The sequence below is a fragment of the Lycorma delicatula genome, chromosome 9 (assembly GCF_047948215.1).
Source record: "Lycorma delicatula isolate Av1 chromosome 9, ASM4794821v1, whole genome shotgun sequence".
NCBI classification, from domain to species: Eukaryota; Metazoa; Arthropoda; class Insecta; order Hemiptera; family Fulgoridae; genus Lycorma; species Lycorma delicatula.
This window is the reverse complement of record NC_134463.1, coordinates 36,041,032-36,063,181: the sequence shown is the minus strand read 5'-3', so window position 1 is coordinate 36,063,181 and position 22,150 is coordinate 36,041,032. Positions and strand designations below refer to the sequence as shown.

Below are 22,150 nucleotides of genomic sequence, written 5' to 3'. Positions count from 1 at the left end.
TCTGGGTCACAGGGCAGCCAATTGCACCTGCCAAGTGCCCCGCTTGTACCTTGGTGAAAGTCAGCAATGCTGGACACCGGGTCGGTGGTAGACACTGCAGGGTGTACGATATTGCCCGGGCGAGAGCTGTAAAAAACACAGCTTATGGCGTCACGTGAATTTGGGTAAGCCTTTGAGGACAGACTCCACCTGGTTGGCTCAGATTCATTGGGTGTCTTTTGGATGCCCCAATGGTTGGATGAGCAATTCACCGTCGTCCGAGTCATGAGGGGGGAACGTTCGATGTCGTACTTGTGTCGGGATACTTCCAGCTTGGATGGAGTATCGATTACTTGCTGGCGAAGTTGGGCAGGATTCTGAACGGTCTCTCGGGCACGATAGTGCTGGTTGCTCTGGACGCTAATGCCAAGTCTCCGGCCTGGGGTTTCACCATTCATTGACCTCAGTGACACTGGTATCGAGCAGTTCGTGGAAGCCAGGAACCGCTAATTACTTAACGATGCAGAACAACCGCCAACATTCTCTTCCGAACTGGGAGAAAATTACATCGACGTCATTGTGACGGGCAACTTGCTGCGAAGTACAAGTAGTTGGACTGTCTGGTCCAAGGCCAGTGTGAGCGATCATAGGCTTATAACCTATGTGATCGTTTATGGAGGCGGTCATAGATTCCTGATTCAGGTTGCTATAATTTAAGAGACCTGGTTCAGCACAGGCTGTGATGCGATTGCGCAGCTGCCTTGCAGGGGTTGGAATGGCGCATGGAGCACAGAGGGGAGATGGAATTAATGGCTGAACAATTCGGCTGGGTCATCAAGACTGGCTGCCTGCGGCGGCCTCGGCCAATGGACGGACCCTTAGGTAGTGGCCAGTCCTCTGATCGCGGAGTGGCTGGAAGGGTTATGAACGCTACTTTCGGGGAGCCATCTGTTAAACGCAGACGGAAACTCAGGAAAAAGTGGTCGTCCAGACTCAAGTTATGGCAGGAATCCATGCGCTATTTGCAGTGCAGCCCATGGCAGCTCACAAAATCATGTTATCGCCAAAAGTCATTGCACGTACTGTCCAGTGTTCGATTCAGATTTGGTAATCTTGACCATACTTTAAAGGTTTTTAAGTAAACTAAAGTTAGTAAAGGTTTTTTTCAGGGAGGTTCGGATGGCTGTAAGGAGAGATGTGGAGGTCATCTAAAAAAAATTATAATGGGCAAAAAAAAATTAGTTTTTATTTTATTACACTTACGTTTTTTATAGACTATTTTTAAATGGAATATATTAAAGCTTGCAGGTCTCAAAGAAAAAGTAATACCTGTTCAGTAACAAGTGTGCATGATCAGGCTAGTGTTCTTACCAATTTACCTGACCTGTAAGTTTAATGCTACCATAGATGTAATCCAAATAAATAAAAAATTGTTTGGTAGTTTCTTTTTCTCCTAAGACTAAGGCTTATGAATCAGAATATTGAGGATTTTAGTGCTAGAAAAATATTTTTCTTAACACTGCTAAAATAATTAAATCAATGTAAAAACACTATCAATATTTTCCACACGAACAAATACCTAAATTAAATTCTACATTGTTTTTATGTATATGCACACATACAATCTTTCTTGCTCAATCTTTATATTGCAAAAAACCTCTCTGATACCAGAAATTAACTGAACCTGGGTGACTTAATTCAAGGCCATAAACATACTTCATACTGCTATTCAACTGTCAGTATTGTACTGACTCTATTTCTTAGTGCATAAAATGTCAAACAGTGGCTTAAGTGCTAGGGTAAGTGTCAGAACTGTTTTCGTGTAATTCAACACAATCATCTGGCTTATGAGTAAGGGCATTATTATGCTATGTTGTGTTTTTAAAATAATTGCTGAATCATTTGAAAATTGTCCCTACCTATTTATTTAAAATATAATTAATTGATTGTCTTTTACAGAAACTTAATTATTTTGTGGTGAATGTTTAAATAATAGTAAAAACTGAACTAAATAATATAAAAAACACACGCTCTTTTGCATCCCATTCACCTTGTACAAAAATATAAGTTAAAAAATAATTTTCAATAGCAGCTTCTGAATTAAGAATTATTTTGTAGAAAGTTTTTATACGTACCTTAAAACTTATACCTTAATACCTTTATACAACATTATGTCTTATGTTCTGAAAACATTTCTAAATTTAATGCTACAATTTGATTTTATGTTTATAATTTAAAAAAAATTTAAAGTGTATTTCTTTTGATACAACTTTACCTATTTTCTATTTTGTATAACCACCAGAGAAAAAAAAATTGAAACACTTTTATTTATTTAATCGAAACAACAGGTAAACAATTTATTTTGTGCTTTTACATGTAAACAACATACTGTAATCCAGAGACCAGAGATCATATTATTTTATTTTATTATCGCAGTATTTATTATATGATAATAAAATTAACCTCAAACTCAATATTTATTAAATTCTAACAATTAATTATATTATTTTTAACTATCATTAAATGATTATGTTTGTTTTTTGTTTAGAATTGGAAATTTAGATGGGTTTATCCTTAACACTGGTGAAACTGAGAAATCAGAAATTTTAAACACATTAACAAATATTAACATAGATGCTAATGTGTATAAAAACAATGATTATACAGTAAGTAAAATTTTTAAGATAACGTATTTAAATGTATGTACTTTATTTTTGTATTTACCTTAAAATATTTTTAATTGATTTCTTTTAGTTTCCCATTTTTAAAAAAAAACAAATAGTAAAATTATTATCTTTTTCTAAATTTAAAGTTTACTTAATTTTGTGTATATCTTAAGTATCATTTCCAGTAAAAAATCATAGGTGAAACTGAAGTGGAGATAAATTTAACAGAACTCTCATAAAGCGTCATTACTTTATAATCTTATTTGTATGAGTGAGATATATAGAAAGATTTTTAGTATTTTACATTTGCATTAAACGTATAATTGCATTAAACAAATTTGAATTATATAATAAAAAATTAAATTTTCATTTGTAATTTAAGGAAAGGGACTTTAAGAATTGTACTTAAAATAATAATTATTATACTAAAAGTAGTGCTTATTTTAAATGATCTGTTTAACTGCTATGTAAAATGAAGAATCACATTCCTGATTCTGAAACTTTCAAAACTTAAACACTTTGATGTAATTTTGCAAGTTCACCACATTTATGTTAGTTGTCTGTTCTTGAATGATTATTTCTTACCATTCAACACAGTATGGGTCAACTGGTTCTATTCTCTTACATGCATTTTCAAGTTATGAAGAACATTTAATTGCTCTAAAAAAGCCAACAATAAGTAGAGGAAAAAGTGCCTTGCTAGAATAGCACTGCTATAAACATTTGAGCTTGCATTGTAAGTGTTTATTAACTATCCTTTTTTGGAATCGGTGCTATGTTACAGAGAGATGCAGTGTAAGACGATAGTATTAGAACTGCTTTCCATGAATCATCATTAACATCCTTATATATTAGCTAAACCATACTTTACTATTCTGATAACATATCAGTATCAGTTGAAAAGAGATTTACTGCATCAGTTGACAGTAAAGGGAATTTATTTGATATCAAGACAACATCAGATAGCATATTTTTACAATCCGGTTACTTTTCACTCAATGTGAACACAGTTTACATGACAGTAAATCAGTGAAATTATTAGTTACATAAATTATGCAAAATCATTATACATAAACTTCACATTCTCTGATTTACGATATCATTATATGTTTATAAAAAATAGTTGTAATTATAATTCTGATCTGATTCTGTTAATGGTTCACCGTTTTTATAAAACTCTCCAGTAAAGGAAAGGAATACTATCCAGTAAATCAATTTTATTCACAATCTGTAAAATCTAATTCATTATCTTGATAATCCAATACAATATTATTGATAATGCTTTCTATTGTATTTTCCAGTTGTATAAAAAATTTCTAATTATTTTTTACATTAAAATTTTAGTTCCCAATCCAAATAAGTCATGTTGTTAAACTTCTTTTGAATAAGTTTTTCTGTGGCATCTTAGGTGTTTTATGTATTGTCTTGGCAACATGACATAACATTAACAATCAGATGTTATCAATTAGAATGATTTCTAGATGATTGGGTTAGATGAAAAAAGTAAATGTTAATTGTTAATAATGATGAAAAAAAATTTATTTACAATTAAAAATAAACACATAGACAAAATGAAAAATATTTATGATGACTCAAATGAAAAACTACAATAAAGATAAATATCTGTTGTAATTAACATACGTAAAATTTCACATGAATAATTAATGTGTAATTTGTTACATGAATACAAGTAATAGTTTTTGGTATAATTTTAAATTCATTAAAGGCAGATTCAACTGTCCCCAGGCAAAAGTGTTCAACATGGTGGAGTCTGTCCTGAAAGGCTTCCCCCAAATCTCGCGTCGCCATAATCTGTGTTTTTTACAGCTCTCGCCCGTGCAATATCGAACGCCCTGCAGTGCCTACCTCCGATCCGGTGTCCGGCATCACTGCCTTTCACCAAGGTACAGGCGGCGCACTTGGTGGGGGGGGGGGGCGCAGACTTGGCAGAGCAATTGGCTGCCCTGAGCCCCGGAAGAGCACAGTCACCACATAACTCCGATTGCGCTCTGCGGCGGAGAGAGGTGTGACCAAAGCCCTGACACTTGTAGCATCGGGCGACCTTTATACTGGCGATGACCCTACATGAGGTCCACCCGAAAAAAAGATGTCTACCGGCCACCAAGACAAGCTGGATCTTTGATGAGGTCTCCGCCACCCAGTGACTCTTTGGGGTTTCTTTCCTCTCCAGCTGCCTGACAACCTCGGTTTCCCGAAGGAAATTCTCAACGGACATATCCAATGTAGGATTTTGTCCGTGCACGGCCCTGAGGATTTCGGGCTCCTACATTCTTGTCGCCCTTGGCATATCGTATATCATTATCTGTGGCCTCCGGTCGGCCAACAACTGAGCTTTCAGCCCGTTCCTTGTCAGAACGTCGGCCTCCAGCAGCTGCTTGCCTGCCGTTCACTTATTACTTCCAAGATGACACTATAGTCCCTTGTTTTAGTGACCCGGGAGACTTGGATATTTTCCCTCCGCGGGTCCAGGATCTTCTTCAGGGTTAGTTCCATCACTAACGACGAAGCTCCTGGATCAGGTTTTAAGGAAACCATTATTCCTTTGCAACTTTGTTAAGGGGGTTTATCGCTAGTTGCAATTTTTACTTCACAATAACTGTAGTGTTTTGGCACACACAATTGCCAGATAAACACTTTTGCTGATTTCTGCTGGAATGGCTAATGTAAGTTTATTGACGGCAATCGTGAACAAGGTACCGCTCAACGGCAAGTTTTGTGGTGTGCCATTTTCCAATCTTTTTCCTGATGAGTACCTATTGTAAACGCGTACTTGGAAAGTATGGTCGTTCATAAAGTTGCCAAGAAATATTAGTAGATTGCCGCGAATACTGCAATCGTGTAGTTGAAGCATTATCCTATGTCGTGTTAAAAGCATATCCAGGTCATGTTAAAAGCTTTCTGTAGGTGAAAGAAAACTCCGACGCAGTGATTCCTTGTGATGTAGCTGTTATATATAATAATATCTAAATTGATCATTTGGTTAGTAGTTGAGTGCTTCTATCGGAAACCTGCTTGATGTGATGATAAAAGAACTTATCTTTCTACAACCCAAACGATTTCATTATTTATTACTTTCTTTCACCTGTGCGTGTTTGGTTTGGATAATTTATACAGTTACAAATCTGTAAATAAATACATTCAGGCCTAAACACTAATCAATAAAAGCCGATCAGTCTGCATAATATTGCATAACATATCTATTTCAGTATCTATTAAAGAAATAAATTATTAATTTAAAAATATATAAATTCAGGATTAAATAAGTAACTAATAAATGTAAGACTTGAATGTGTTCATTGATTGGAATTAAAATAATCATACCGTATACGTACTGTCTTTAATCGAGTAGTATTACAAATTCATCCTCCTTAGGCAGTAAGATATATACGGCAATGCTGTGCCAATTCGGCTTCTACAAACTATAGACAAATAAATCTATATTCTATCAATACGATTGAGGTACATTGCTTCACCCTTCAATTCTTATGTATTCATAAAACTATAGTTTTATTATATTAAAACTATAGTAAATAGAAATCTGACTGGAATTTTGAAATACAGAGATGTTACGTTTTTTCCAAATATGTTGTTTTAGGTATCATATATTAAAGGCATCTTCAACAGGTAACCACTAACCATAATCTGTTTTACATCTTCGTTAAAATATCGATCGGGTCGAGACTCGTTCCAAATATTATTTCAGCGTTTAACATCACCTAAAAATTGAAATCTTTCGTGTCTACTTTGATTGTTGCTATAATCAGTCTTTATAAAAGAAAAGTCTAACGCATCATCTGAGGCTTGGTCTTCGGATTGTGTTTTCTCAACACGCCGAAGAATTTCCCTGTCGATTGATTGTCCTCGATGCTTATAGAACCGGTTAACGTTCCATATCTTGCATTTCTTCCTGCAGTTAAGCATCTAACTCGCTCAGTATAGACCTTTAAGAAATATTAACGATTATAAATATATCAATATGAGATAAATCTCATCGGATCTGTATTCAATTTTATCAGCAAATGGTAATCTTTTTAAATGGGAGTCCTTATTCGAATTCCTAGAATTTATGTTTTTTTTTTTTTACATTTCTTCTACAGTTTTTATATTATTTAAAGCAATTTTTGTTAACATAAGACACCAAGAATCACATGACTTGCAAAAGATATATGTATTTATTGAAAAGTAGAGTAAATAAAAATATTTAATTTATCCTAACAAGCATCCCCTAAGAATAGAACATGACCGGAACAACTTCTCCCGTAATCATGGGTCACCTGTTCAAATTCTTTTTCTAAAATATTCAACCCTTTTTTCCTACCACCCTGGCAGCCAAAATTTGGTCAACGAGACGACCAGGCAGGTCGTACAGGAAATGCCCAGGATAGGGAACAGACGTAACGACTCAGCATAAAACTTCCAGCATGGCTGCTCAAGTAAGAGTTTTTAATTCGCGTGGAAATAAAATGCCTCCTGCATTTTTCCATTTTAATTACAATAAAAATGATTTTTTTTTCATTTGAAATAGATTAAATATTTTTAATTAATTACAATACATTAAATTTTTCTAGAAAATCGTTAGCTTTGTAACTATAGGTGGAGCGAAATAGCTAGTGTCAAGGAGAGTTGTGTAGGCTACCAGGTACGACGCGACTGTTCATCCTGCTGCCTGTTGGGGAAGTCGACCGCGTTGAGAGAAATGTTGTTCTACTCTAGGCAACAAATTTTTATTAATAGTAGGAAATTCATTTTAGTATAAGTATTCCAGCTCAATTATATTCCTTGCGGTATGAATATTTCTCACTGATGTCAATATTTGTGGATAAGGATCCCAAATATTGGAATTGGCAAAACTTGAAGTATAAACTAGCGCCACTAAATGAATGGTAGAACTAAATATAAAGAAGCGTCACTTGCGCAGGTGTAAGTGTAATAGTAGGGATAAATCACGTGTTAAACCGATGCAGTAGAAGCGTTATGATTTTGTATTTTGAACACTGATTTCTATATAAATTTTCTACAATCGTCTGTAAATTTCAACTTGTGTTGCGAAAATAACCGTTCTTTTGATTATGTGTCGAGTAAAATAAACATCCCCCACCATCACGATTATAGTCGTGCAAGCGTACAATGGTTTTATTTAGTTCCCAGACGCTCATTCTTCAGTACTGGAGTACTCTTCAATATTGAACATTTATTTGTATTTTACGCCACAGATCCCCTACCCAGTTATATTCCTGTACTAAATTATCTCCGGATTCTTTGTGTTTTCTTTTTACTGTTTAGCCTCCAACAATACCTTTCAGATAATAGTTCAGAGGATGATATGTGTGAGTGTAAATGAAGTGTAGTCTTGTACAATCTCAGTTCGACCATTCCTGGAATGTATGGTTATTTGAAACTCGTGGATACCTTGTGGAAGGTGAGTTCACCACTAGACCAACCCGGAGGTATAATTATCTCCGGTCCTGGTTATCTAATTAATAACGGGCCGCCAGCCGATGTCAATAATCAGAACGCGAACGAGCTCGATTTCACCTACGAACTAGCCACCACTAGGGATCATATATATTTTTTAAATAATTTTTATTATTTTTTAATTAAATATTGTGTATTTTAGTGTTACAATGATCGGCAGCTTAATAAGTAACTAAATATTTTAGTTTAATGTATAAGTTTGATATTCACTGTATTATATATTCATAGTGTTTCATTATCATAAAATTTTCCGTATAGGTTATAATTTAAAATTACTTATATTTTATATATTTAAAGTATTTCTTTATACGCTGATTTCTATGGTTCAGTGGTAGTGTCTCGGTCTTTCATCCAGAAGTCCCAGGTCGAATTCCGGTCAAATATGTCATTTTTCATACTCTACAAAATACCCATTTATGTTACCACACACAAACATCAAGCCTACATGGAGAATTAATAAAAGAAAAAAAAATTGTCCTGCTATGCAGGTTTTTTCAACATGCACTATACTGAATAATAATTATAAGCATTTCAAAACACCAAATTAAATATTCATATCCCATAAGAAAGAGGTAACCTATAATAGGAATATGTATCTCCATTCTACCATATTTAGCCACTGGATAAATTATAATGGAAATGAGATTTCTTCCTAGAACAGTTTAACTTATAATGTTAATCCATGTCGGATGGTCTCAAAAAGATACTTCAGTTTATAAAATTTCTATTCTCCACATTACATTTCTTATTCTCCACTGAACTAGATAATTCGTTTATCATAAACCAGATGATTGTTTCAGTTTATTTTCTATGGTTACTAATCATAATAATGGTTTATATGCACTTTTTAGTTGTGAAAAGAGAACTATAATGTAATGGCAGCCATTTTTTAGGAGCATGCACTCACCACTATATAGAATACTATACTATATAGAATAAAACTAAAAATTTATAAAAATAAAATGATTATTCAGATTTGATAGAAATAATTAAAAATGAAATGTTCTACCCTAATTATTTAGTTAAGTGACATTCAAGTAAGAAAATAAAAATAAAAAACATCTATGGCCAAGAGGAACAGCATATTTTAATATGCTCAGTCCAAGATAGATCAACCTGGAAAATTAATTATTTAAAAATAACAGTAACAGTTTAATACATATAATGAACCACATTTAATAAATATATTGTTATTAAAACATATATCATAATGTTTTTAAATAAATTTGAAAACTACGATTAAATGCAATAATTGTTTATAAAACATTACTTAAAACTCTACTCCTAAATTGACATTTCAGTTGTACACAATAATCAAGAGACACTTGAGAAATAATTTCTACTGATATAATTGTATAACAATTGAATAGGCCATTACGAAAATTAAGGTTTTAAATAGAATTTTTGTAAATGGATCTTGGGTGTACTCTTATTCTTCAATCATTTTAATAACTATTAAATATAGAACTATTTTTGTGCATAAAGATTTTAATTAAAACTCCTTGATACACATTTTGAATACTATAATTTATTAAAAATAGTTCAGCTTGATATTAAAGTAGGTTAGAGTATTTTCACATAATTTTAATTGCTGACCATTTTGGATAAAATAAAAATAAATTTTAATTAATAATGAAAAAGTATTTCATGAATGAAAGTTGAGCACATTATCGGAGTTATAATTTTTACATCATGCAATTACACTGTATAATTTTATTTGAATGTCACATTGGTATCTTTGTTGCTACTAAAACAATGATTTTTATAAAATAGTTTAAATTTATTAATATTGAATGGTCTTAATAAGCTAATTACAGAACCTTTTTATAATAGAAGAAAACAAACTGTATATTGGTTAAATAGTAATTGTTCAGTTAAGAAAAAATCACTGAAAAAGTTACTGTACAATTATTGCAGACATTTTATTTGCTTCGGTAATGAGTCATAGTTGCCAGTTGCTATGGTAAGAAAAATAAACAAAATATTGCAGGTTAGACAGTAACTGTAACTATTTCAAATTGAAAACATGAAAATTGTTAATTTTGAAATTCTTCTAATTCCTTCTAATAAAGATTTAATACATCGTTAAATTTAGAAATATTAACCTTTAAGTTGCTTATAAAACCAATACATGTTACCTCCCTTGTGCACTGTAAATAACTGTAGTAAAGAGCAATATGTTCATCAGTAACAAATTAAAAAAATAAGAAATTATGCTGTCACAGGATCAGGGGACGTTTTACAAAAAGAAATCAACATAATTACTTAATTTAACGTCTAATCAGTTATTTTTTCTCAGGAAATAGAAATTAATAATGTTGAAAAAAATATTTAAATAGTTTACTGACTAAACTATGGTATCATAACATAATTTTGGCAGATTTAAATATCTTATAATTGTGTATTTTATTTATTAAACAACTTAATGAATAAATAAAATAAGTCATTACAATAAAAAATTGATATCTTAAAAAAGAAGACATTATTTGAACACTTATAATTTGCAGATAGTAATATCTTAAAGCCTTATATGAGTAAAATAAGTAAACACATTACAAATTTCACAATACAAAGACTTTATATAAATTTTTAGAAAGTGTTATCACTAAATCGTGTAATTTTGCTATTTATATATATTTTAATATATATTTATATTTTATATATATTTATATATATATATGTATTTGCTAGTGTATATATATTTTAAAATATAGTATATAAATAGTTTTAACATGTGTTTCTTATTTTTTGTTTAATTTGCCAAATGTAAATTATTCAACATCGTAGACATCCATACATCATCTTGGAATAATTCAGTGTTTTTATTTAGAATAAGAGATTGAAATTTTGATGTGGATTGTGATAAAAATCTATTATTTATGTATTTTTTTAATTCTATAAAAGAATCAAGAACCGTCGAGAAATAATTAAACTTCCTTAATGAATCAGGTCGTAAAATTCCATCTCTTGTATAGTTTGACAGACCTGCTAATCCATTTATGAAAACGTTCCTTTCATATAAGGCATCTTCAGTGCATCTCCAATAAATTTTACGTGAATTGTAATCGCAACCTATTTTTATTTTATGGCATGATACAGAAGTTCTGGTTTTTCCTTTATTAACCCCAACACCTCCTCTCCCTGGATTTCCATTAGAGCCATAATTACTCTCAGTATGTATGTTAGAAGGATCACCTAGTTCATTGATTAAAATTTTACCAGGGTTTCCCCCAATTCCACCAGATCCTCCATTGCCACCATTACCCCCATTGCTACCATCCTCTCCAGTACAAGTATATATTCTTAATACAGTAGACCAATAATTTTCACTAATATCCTTGAGAAGCTGAGACCTACGTACATTGTGTTTTTTCCACTGATTATCATCTAATGATTCACTACGGTTGTTACTAACAATAAGCAGTGCATCACTAAGTGCAGTTTCAATGGATTTCGCACCTGAATTCCACTCATAGTAATAACAACTATACGTAGAGTTATTAAAAATATACCAATCTTGAGTATCAGGTGGTGGTTCTGGAAGATCAGTATTTATTTCTGAGATTATATTTCCAATAAACTCAGATGCACTTTTACCTTCTCTTCCATTTTTCCCACTTTCACCATCCTGCCCTTCACCACCAGTACCACCATTTGCTGTTACACTTAAAGCCAATCCATTAATGAAATCTATGCCAACTCCCAAAAAATTTTCTCCATTTTTTCCAGGATTTCCTGGTAAACCATTAGCACCATTCTGTTCATCTGAAGTATATGAATTAATAGGTAATTCTATGTGATTTAGTCCAGGATTGCCGTCAAAATTTATTTTTCTTGCTTCAATTACTTCCTATTTTGTTACCATTATTATCATATCAATATCATTAAACACACTGGAATCAAAATCTCCATCTATGAATACTGTGTTTACTGCTCTAATAACAATAACTCCCAGCGTTTTCCCTCCACAGTAATGTTTAATTAGAGCTTCTGTATTTATTTCAGTAACTTTAACAAAAACTCCTGTGATTTTTATTTCACCGTGACTATTACATGTATATTTTATGACAGCTTCATTTTTAGTGATACTACATCTTCCAGTTCCATAATTTTTTTATCTGTTAATGAAACAGTTCTGAAGTATTCATTGATATATTTATCAGACAAAAACTCAGAATTTGATAACAATATTTTATATAGTGATTCCTTTTCCTGATTATTTTCATAAACTGTCTCATTATAAAGTTTCAGCTTTAATTCCTGAACTTTATAAGATGATAAATAAATATTTTTCTTAATATATCATACCACAATACAGAATCTTTAATGTAATTGATGACAGGGGTCATCTTTGCAGCCCACATGACTGGAGATAACACAACACTTGTATCGCTAAAAAGTTCCATTTTATTTACTTAATTGTATATTTCATTTATTTCAAAATTAACATTATCTTTCAATGTAATATTTTCGTTTGATAAAAAGTTGTTTAAATAAGAATTATAATCAATCCAACCGTGAGTATTTTCTAAATCACTTTTTAATGTTTGTAATCTTATTAGATCTCCTTTAAGATCAGATAATAATTTATAAATGTCAGTGTAATTATTAATTTCAGTTTTATAATGATTAATTATAATCTTAAATATTTTATCTTTCAATGACCTTTCAACTTCATAAAAATATTTAGCAATACTTTTTATTATATTCTCACTAGATATTAATGTGGTATTCATGTTTGTAGCTTTATACAGATTTGGCACCTTAGTTGCAACCAAGACAATACTGTTTTTAAAATGTTCAATATTTTTTTAAAAAGCTATTTAAATTTTTTAATAAATTTATAAAATCATCTTTATAAACTCCTAATTGGACAGAATTATATGTCACTAACAGAACTATTTTCACTGTTTTTATATCTTTTAAATACTTTTTCAAAACATAAGAGGTAATAATTTCATATGTTGGACTTCGTGTGTCACTAAAACCAGGAGTATCTGAGAAGGATGTTTTGGAATTCTGTAGTTCTTGTTCTGGATACAAAGTGTTTGATTCAGTAGCTGATGTTCCAATTTTATTGCCATCTTCAATCAGGTATTCAGCAGTGTCACTATCAATTTCTTTTGAAATCAATTTCTCATTATCTCCAGTCATAAATTGAACAAATGTTGTTTTGCCTGCTCCAGCATTACCTAATACTAATATAGTATCTGATTCTGTAGCATAATTTTTATTAATATGTTCATTTCCTTTTTCCATCATTTCAAATAATTTTTATCCTCAATCCATTCAAATGATTTATGAATCTGAATCATGATTTAAAAAAAAAGAATATATATATGTATAATGTGTGTGTGTGTGTGTGTGTGTGTGTGTGTGTGTGTGTGTGTGTGTGTGTGTGTGTGTGTGTACATACATAATATCAATGTAGAATTTAATTTAGGTATTTGTTTGTGTAGAAAATATTGTACCTCCTTGAAAAAAACCCTTACTAACAGAGAAACTGAGTGACCTAATTTAATGTGAAGAAAGTTCGTAGAACAGTAAAGAAATCCTTTATATATGCGCTTATACTGTAGAGAAGCTACTTTGACATTCCCATCGGTGTACTACTACCTAAACAAACTAAAACAAAACTGTGAAAGTCTTACACAAGACTAAATAAATAAAAACAATAACTGAGGTCTTAAACAAGATTGATCAATACAAGGATCTGCATTCAAGACTACCTACTTATTGGCAAAAAGTGAGTCCAACATGCAACATACAAAATGAAAAGCAACAAAAGGAATAAAACAAAAATGAACTAAGTAGCCATAAAACAGCAACACATTCAAGGAAAAAGAAGGAAAAACCCAAGCAAATCCTATTTTCCCTCAGCAATCCTATCACACACCCTATACATAAGAAAGCTCTCCACAATTACCCATTTGGCCAGCTATTGACGTAATGATGATCACCTTTCTTTGGTACAGGTGAAACAAATGCACACTTCCAACTGAACAGGAGAATTCCATACTACAGACTAAAATTATAAATCCAGGCAGCAAGATTAGAAATGGCTTTAATGATAAAAGTTGGCACCCCATCAATACCAGCTGCAGAAATTTGATGCACAACTCCACCTCCTTAATATTTACAACCAAACATTAACAATAACGTTACCAGGCATCCCAAAATTAATTTTCCAAACATCCTGTTCACAAGGTTTTTAGACAGACTGAAAATGCCTACCGAATTCTTCACGTAATTCCGAACCGTCATTAATAGTCCTATTATCAACTTTAAGGGAGCAAACTCCACCAGAAATTTTTAGGGCTGACTTCATGCAATGAAATAAGTACTCTGGCTTACTCATGAGGTCATCAGCCAACCTGTCCTTCTTAAACTATCAGCTCTAAAGAGAATTTTAGCCTTACTACAAATTCAGAAAATGTTTGGTAATAGATCATAATAGCGGTTTCTTACATTATTATGAAAAAAACTGCTTTTGTTTGACATTTCATCAGACTAGATGAAAACCAACTCGGTTTTCTTCTCACCTAGTCTGATCAAATAAAAGAAAGGTTAGATAACCTTTCTATTAATATCCCTGTTAGTGATGTAGTATTCCGTAATGGTACTACTGAATTCTTAAATTTCATTAAAGGTGGTTTATATCAGTCTGTAGATGCGATTGACTGGAAATATGTTTGTCGATCACCTAATGTTGACACTGCCATCTGTTTCTAATGACATTCTTTCCTAATCCATACATAGGCATATTCCTTTATGTTGACCAAGGCCTAAAATGTTTCCTTTGCCTAAAACTCATCCAGTGTAATGTCCTTAATATTAAATTAACACTTGTAAACCTATTAACTTTCAGATTTACTCACATTGTTCTATTTCATAACTTCTGTATTATGTAAATTTGACCCTTGTTACATCCGCGTAATATTGAGGAACAAATATCTACATAAGATGCCACCGTACTGTTATATAAATTAACTACTTAAGTAAAATCTAATTTATTTCTAATTCTATCTTACAAAGAACTTTTTTGAAATTATTTTTACATATTTGATCAATATATTTGTCAAATTTCAACTTACAATCAATAATAACTCCTAAATATTTAATATACTCTTTTAATATCTTCATTATCTATTTTTACTAAAACTTGTTTTTAATTTTTGTTTAATACCTTAAATATTGTTTTGTTTGCATTTAACTTTAGTTTATTTATAATCACCCGTTCAATAATTCTATTTGTTTATCTGATGTTTTTCTACATCATAAACCATGTTATCATGTTGTATATACACCAACGTATTTATCATCAGCAAACAATTTTGCATTATTATTTGATATGCTTATCTTAATGTCATTTATACAAATAATAAACAGTAAAGCTCCTAATATAGTTTCTTGTGGTACTCAAAAAATTAACAGTTTTTTCACTACAGATTGCATTACTCACCTTAGTAGTTTATTGTCTTCTATTGTTTAAATATGATTCAAACCCACAACACGTGTTACCTTCTCTCCATAAAAATTAAAATTTTTTAATAATTGTCTATCAATTTTCTCAAAAGCTCTCTTAACATCCAAAAATATACCAGTGATGACTATGTTCTTACCTAAAATATGCTTCCATTAATTCAGAACAAACGTCAATGAGGTAATCTTAATTGATTTTCCCTGTAACCTGATTGTCTATGAATATCTTGCAATTTTTCACATGTATATCGACTCGTTTTTTCACACAAATTTAATAAATTCTTCAATTACATTCGTATTGTTGATAGGTATATTTCTTTATACCTATTAGTTCCTATTGCTTTCCTAATTAGTGTAACTGTAAAACATCACTCATTTTCCTGTTAACATTATTTCATTTACAGTATTAATAAAATACTTTTTATCGAATTAGAAACATCTAACAAAACTTTTTTGCTCATTAAATCTCAATCTGTTTTATTGTTCATTCTTTGTATTACGTGTAAAAGTTCTTCTGTTGTGTTATTTAATGAAAAATATCTATATATCTCCCTGTTGAAAATATTTAATATATTCATTGATTGACTCTTTATTGTACTTATCCATTTATTTATCTGTCAAACTGTTTATAAAATAATAATTCAAATCTTCTACTATTTTATTTTTATCACTTATCTTAACACCATTGAGAATTATTTCAGAAATTTTCATTTTGTTTACTCTCAGCTACTGACATTTTTCACAATTTACATAGCCCTTTTTGATTATTTCTGTTATCCTTTAATATTTTTTTAACCATATATTTTGACTTCTTTAATTGATATATGTACCTATTATTTATTAATGTAGAACCTCTCAATCATTATCTTCATTAGTAAATTTTGCACTCAAATATATACTTAATTTATATCTACTCATTTTAATTAAATCAGTCCAAAGCTACAGTTTTACTAAATGTATAAACTTTTTTCACAATTTATATCTACTAAGATTAACTGTTAAAATGTAAGAAATTTTCTTTTTTAAAATTCAAATATTGAATGTTCTCCTTATCATATTGAAAAACATAAATATCTTTCTGTAACGATTCTTTAATTTTTGTCTTTTATTAAATCTTTATAACTTCATGATCTGAAATGTAATATTGGTTTCAATGTTTTTATCATTATTAGTGATAACATGATCTGTTAATGACTTACTATTTCTAGTTATCCTTGTTGGTTGATTTACTACCTGTTTCAAATTATAATCATTTAATAAGTGATTAACCTTATCTAAATAAATATATTTTTTAACAAATCACTAGCACTAGACGAATGATACATTATATCGATGATCCAAGTTATATTTACTATTTCACATATTATAAACAATATCCTATTATTGAGCTCATTAGTCCATCTGCTGTTAACTTTATGTAAATTCTTAATGTGCGTAGCCACATGACTGGTACAAGATGACAATGAAAAAGCGTGACAAATCTAATAACTGTCTATATTAATTTCTTTATCATTTACGTTAATTGTTAGAATTGTTTTGCTTAATAATACAGTTACTGGTTTCTTTTAAGTATAAACTACACTAATTTTTATGTATAAAGTATAAGGAAGGTAAGATGATAAAACAAGAAGAATAATAAATTAATAATTTGCCACTAAGAGAAGAACTTCTCTTTACTATCACTTTGTGTGAGGATAGTATTTTTAAAGTTTAAAGATTCAATCAAGTTATAATCTAAGTATGTAGTCTAATTGAAATTAGATATAAAAAGAGATTTTGTGTGAAACATTCGGTATTATAGGAAGGCACGAGGTTCGCGCTTCTGCAAATCGGTTAATTTGATAGTCAACGTTTGTAAATTATGGTAGGTGGTCATGGTTGGAAGAGGCCATACGAAGGTAGATTATGTAAATATACTAATGTCTGCCGAGGCATTTGCTGTCAATGGCATCCTGACAGAGGTCAAACTGATGACTATTGTGTTATCAAATCAACGGATGGGGTGGTGTGGCAAATGGGATTATCACAAAAGATATCCTCCCTTGTGATTGTCAAAATGTACTATCACCTCCTACCTGGTATCCTATAAAGCTCTCCTGACGCTAACATCTCTGCTTCATCTATAGTTACAGAACTAACGATTTTCAAAAAAAAAAACGTGAGATTTTAAATGAAAAAAAAAATTAATTTCTGCTATAGTTCATATTCAAGAATGCAGGGTGTATGGCTTGTTTGTTTACAAAATTATGCAAAAGTGAAAAATCTTATGTTAGCAGCTATGCTGGAAGTTTTTTACTGAGTCGTTAGATCCGTGCCTTGTCAGAGGCACTAGCTATGTAACTTGCCCGGTCATCTTGTCATTCAGTCTTTCTTTTCATGAATAAACAGCTTCATTTTTTACAAGTAATTTGATGCTTATTTGCTTATGTTAACAAAAATTCCTTTAAATAATATGAAAACTATTGAATAATTGAAAAAGAAACTAAGAAATCTATTAAGACTGCGATTCAAAAAGATTCATTTGCTACTATAACTGAATACAATTCCGATGATATTTATGTAATTAATAGACATATATTTCTGTTCACTAATATTTCTGATATATACTTATATATCATTTCTTAAATAACCATATCTAGTAAATTAGATTGTCAACTGAACGCCGAAATGTTTGATTTGGTACGCCCAGAGGTTTTGCCCAGCGCTGCGGACAATAAATGACATGGCAATTCTCAAACGTGACGAGACTACACAATCCGAATATTAAGCCTCGGATTATGCATTAGCCTCTTTTTTCTTTTTTTTATAAACATTAATTATATTAATAATCAGAGTATGCAAGAAAGATTTCCATTTACAGGCGATGTTAAACTCCAAATTAATATTTAGAACGAGGTTCGACATGATCCTTATTTTAACGATGTTAAATAGAGTATGACTGGTGATAGTTCTGCTGAGAATGCTTTTAATATACGAGTATGTTACCTTAAATATATATGGAAAATTTGTAGTATCTATGGTATCTCAATGTCCCAATCAAATTTATATTGGCTGTATGTGTATTTAACACTGAATGTATAAGAGTTGAAGGGTGAAGCAATGATAATAATGTACATCATTTCTATTGATAAAATATTGATATATTTCATAAAACAACAAGGTTAAACATATTTAATCTTTGTAATATGTAGTAAAATTATTTTATAAAAAAAAAAATAAAATAAAAAAAAATTACGCCTTTTCATATGACCTTCATTAAGTAAATTTGCAAACTGGGCGGTTTTTATATAATACATTTTTTTTTTATACGTGTTCATGATTATTTAATATTTTGAATTTGGCGGACTAATTTTAATTTTTTCAGCGGTTTTTTTTTTCTTTTATTTAACTGGATTGATAAAGTAGCAGCTTCATCCCTCTTAAAACCCCATTGTCTGGTGTATTTGTAGGTAAAACTCAGATATTTTTAATACAATGAATTGTAAAATGTTTGGAAAGCTAATAAATTTTATGGTTAATTATTATACGGATTCTATATTTTTCACTCTCATGCATTAAATTAACAAAAAATATAAATAAAGTTATATTTATATATATTTTAACCTATATATACTTTTTTTACAAATTTCAGTCCTGTATGTCACATTATCAGTTATTACAGTTACATTACACAAACAACCTTGCTTGACATTTTTTTACAAAATTGCAATTTTTAAGAAATTTATTTTTGTCAAAATATATTTTTACAAACTTTTTTACTGAAAGTAGCTGCTCTTAACATTCAGTTAAAAATGTCCTTAAATAATGGAAGGCAAATTTATAATACTGGCTGTATTTGTATAATCAGAAAACTCATCTGAGGAATTATGTGTAAAATTAACAGAGACCTCCAATAAAATGAAAGTACAACAAACATCATTTAAAGACGAGTGTATCTTGTACCGTTTGTATTTCTAATGATGATAGATGCAATTTTACTGTAGATAAATGAGTGAAAAAAAAAGTAAAATAAGGACTATCGTGGACTGGTAAATCATAATTTCATTGATGAAAAAGTTTGTCACCATGACATCTAATGAGGGAAAAAATGTAAATCTTTAAAGAATCATCTTATAATCTTGGGTCGAAGAACAATTGAAAACTAAATTCATGCTCAAAAAATTTTGAAACCATATTAACATAAATCAGATTTTGTCTGTGTGAAAACGTTTGTAAATCTTATGTGCTCCAGATAGGAGTACATAAGAAATAATAAATAATGCAAGGCTTAATAAATTACTTCATATTCAATCACTTTTCATAAAATAATTGGTAATTATTTTGTTATTAAATCATTTTATAAAGTATCCAGTAACTGAAATAGAATAACAAAGAAGTTTCTGTTGTTTAGATTTCAGTTAACAAATGATAACCTTCGATCGGTTAAGGGTCAATTTTTGAATTTATTATGTGTTAAAATTTTTATCAATGTTTACTATTTGTTATCTATATAGCTACATAATTATTTACAGATTCGACATTATTAGAATAATTTTTACTGTATATATATATATATATATATATACTTTTTTATATAGTTATATTTCATGAAAATATTATTCAGTCAACTTCTGGTAACAGGCGTAGTACAACACTGAGTTTCATTTTATATCATAAGAAAATATGAGATTTATATTATACATTTTTTTAATAATATATGTAAGGTAAGTGATTTGATAACATTTTTCTAATTTTTTATGATTAAAAACTATCACTTTTAATGACAAATTTAACCATCATAAAAAACATATTATTCGTAGCTCTTCCAGCCGCATGTATAGAAAGATAGTTGCAACAACAACTGAAAAAACTCAGGTTCAGTTAGTCATTTAAGTAGTTGTTAGTTTTTAGAGATAATTTTCATCATTACGGATTACAATAAAGACGTTTGTTAATTATTGTATAGTATTCATTCTTTGTTTTGCTACTAAACATACAAGAAAATATAGCATAAAACTGAAATTTTACAGTCCTTCCATTTGTTTATTATGGACTAAGAATGTTGCGTTTATTTGTTATTACATTATAAATCTACTAAAAAGAAAAAGATCAGAAAACAAAAAGTAAAAAAGTAACAAAAAAAGCTATCTTGGAATAGCTTCATATTACAGATGATTTTAATAATATTATCTTAGCATATTTAGCAGATCTTAAAACACAACCATTTTTGATACCATTTGATACATTGGTAGTGAAAATACTATCGATTATCAATCTAGAGTTGTATGTATGATTTTTTGTGGCCTTGTAGTTACAAGTAAACAAAAATTTATACATATTTATTTAGCCTATGACACTCCCAGTAGTATAAGGATTCCGTGTGGTCAAACCACTGGTTCAGCCATTGAACTGCTACGGTGGAATAAACAAACTTACATACATACAACCTTAATACATATCTTTTTGGGCAGTCGTTTAATAAGCAAGGAATATCATATGTTATGAATTTTATTAATAAATAAAAAATCCGATTATTAAATTCTGAACATTAATGAAAATTTGAATTATTTTAAATCAGGCATCAACCTCTCCATTGTATATTATGAATGCATTAGGAAATTGTTAATTAAATGTTGAAATATTATTTAATTTAAATAATACTAGATTGATCTCTCCTCCTAGCATGGTTGGTTTGCTTCTGTTTTTTTTTTTTTTTTGCATTACTGTGTTTTCAAGATATACATTTTTTTGTTACATTAGTAACAGATTTCATTCTGTAAATTCTTAAATTTAAAACGTACTATTTTTTTTTGTCTTTGGGTGGTATAATTATTTGTTCTATTGTCATAAGCAATGGCAGAATTACTATACTATCTCCCATGAAATAGTAGTTAATTAAATTGTTTCCATTATTCAATTGACAATAAATTATTAAATAATGGGGAATATTCTGTGGATATTGATGATATTCCTGCCAGGGTTTTAAAAGAAGTAGATCACTATAAAAATAGCAAGTGTAATACATACTATTTTCATCCCTCTTAAAAATTTTATTAATGAATCATTCAGCAATGAAGTATTTTAGATTTGCTTTAAATCTTCTGCTCTTATTTTCTTCCAAAAGAAAGGCTCAGCATTAATTTACAATATTATAGGCCAGTTTTTTTATATCAGGCATTTTATTTTTAATATTTGAAAAAATTATGAAAAGTCAACTTTTAACTTTTTTTGAAAATCAAATATTAATAACAAAATTTCAACACAGTTTTAGGACAATATTTAGGTAAAAAAATATCTACTGACACAACCATTCCCAGTTTTTGTAAATTTCATATTTTGATAAGAATACACATGTAAAATTTATGTCCTTACTTGAAGAAGTAGAATGCACATTGTTTCAGGAAATGTTCTCAGTCATTTAGTTGCCTCAAAATAATTTCATTATTTAACCCTTTTCGCATACGATACAACCCTCTTTATGTCTGAAGATAATGATTTGAATGGAACTGAAAATTGTGTGATAGCAGCTCAAAATGTTATTCATTGGA

General features: G+C 30.1%; 1 protein-coding gene and 1 pseudogene across 1 annotated transcript in view; one reads left to right on the top strand and one right to left on the bottom strand.

The window, feature by feature from the left end:
• Positions 1-8,070: 8,070 nt before the first annotated feature.
• LOC142330526 (uncharacterized) overlaps positions 8,071-22,150 on the top strand; it is a 28,332-nt gene continuing 14,252 nt past the window's right edge. Inside the window, exon 1 of the mRNA XM_075375861.1 lies at positions 8,071-8,085. The gene's annotated coding sequence lies outside the window, so the exon portion shown is untranslated. The remainder of the gene's footprint in view (positions 8,086-22,150) is intronic.
• Positions 10,737-13,411, bottom strand: LOC142330348 (uncharacterized; annotated as a pseudogene).